The sequence below is a fragment of the Hemicordylus capensis genome, chromosome 2, assembly GCF_027244095.1.
Source record: "Hemicordylus capensis ecotype Gifberg chromosome 2, rHemCap1.1.pri, whole genome shotgun sequence".
Classification (NCBI taxonomy): Eukaryota; Metazoa; Chordata; class Lepidosauria; order Squamata; family Cordylidae; genus Hemicordylus; species Hemicordylus capensis.
Genome location: NC_069658.1, coordinates 243,547,278 through 243,548,517, shown reverse-complemented (window position 1 = coordinate 243,548,517; position 1,240 = coordinate 243,547,278).

Sequence of the window (1,240 nt, the reverse complement as noted above, 5' to 3'; positions counted from 1 at the left end):
TTTTTTTTGCTTTTAAAATTTTATTGGTTTTTACAATATCTTAACAATCTCCAATTAAACCAATGTTCTTCCCGCTCGCCAATCTGTGCGAATCACTAATTATACAATTCAACCATTGCTATAGTAATTCAAAACATATATCCTATACCTTACAAACTCGATTTTACTCTACTCAACCTGCTATTATTACTAAATTTCAAACCCTGCTGAAAAATCAGTATTAGAGAAATAGTTCTTTAAGTATAGTAAGAATGGTTTCCAATCTTCTTTAAAACATTCCAGGTTTTCATCCCTTATCAGTACTGTAAGTTTTGCCATCTCAGCATATTCCAAAGTTTTTATCAGCCAATCTTCTTTTGAGGGCATTTCATTGTTCTTCCATTTCTGCGCATATACTATTCTAGCCACTGTGGTTGCATACATAAAGATTGTTAAATTCCTTCTGGAAAACTCTCCTTGCATTATTCCCAGCAGGAAGGATTCTGGTTTCTTAGGATATGTCATTTAAAAACTTTTCTCATTATATATCATATCCCAGAAAGCCTTTGCCTTCCTGCAAGACCACCACATATGAAAAAAAGTTCCTTCACAGTGTCCACATTTCCAGCATTTGTTTGGAACATTTTTATACATTAATGCTAATTTTTTGGGTGTCAAATTGTGGGACCTTTATTCACTCTAAGTCCTTTTAGCACTGCACCACCAACAACAAGGTAGCCCCAGGAAACAGACACAGACACCAGCTGGTTTTACTCAATCAAGGATCCATGTTTATTATAGCCAACAAAACAGCAAGCTAGCTTCTAACTCATGCACACACACACACATACTCACCCAGCCCCACTCCAAAGGTGATCAGTCTTTGAAAGGGGTGTTGGAAGAAGCGTAGAGGCCTCGCTTGGGATGTTAGTGCTTCTCCGGGGTCTTCTGGTTTCCTGCCTGACTTATAAAGGGAAGTTTCCAGTCCAGTTCCGGTTGGTACATTTGCAGTCCACTTTCATCTCTGTGATTACAAGATGTACCCATCCTGTCTCCTTCACCTCTTTCTTCCCGTGCAGTGTCACTGGCAGTCCTCCCTGGTTCCCTTCGGGCCTTGGCGTCTTTCCAAACATTGTCTATGTTAGAGAGGGAGTGGGGGCCAGGGGCGCTCTTCATGTTGCTCACTCATGCATTCCTCCATACATACCGTTCGTAAGTACTACCTAAGCATTCCAATTTGTCAAGATCACATGGCTCATTG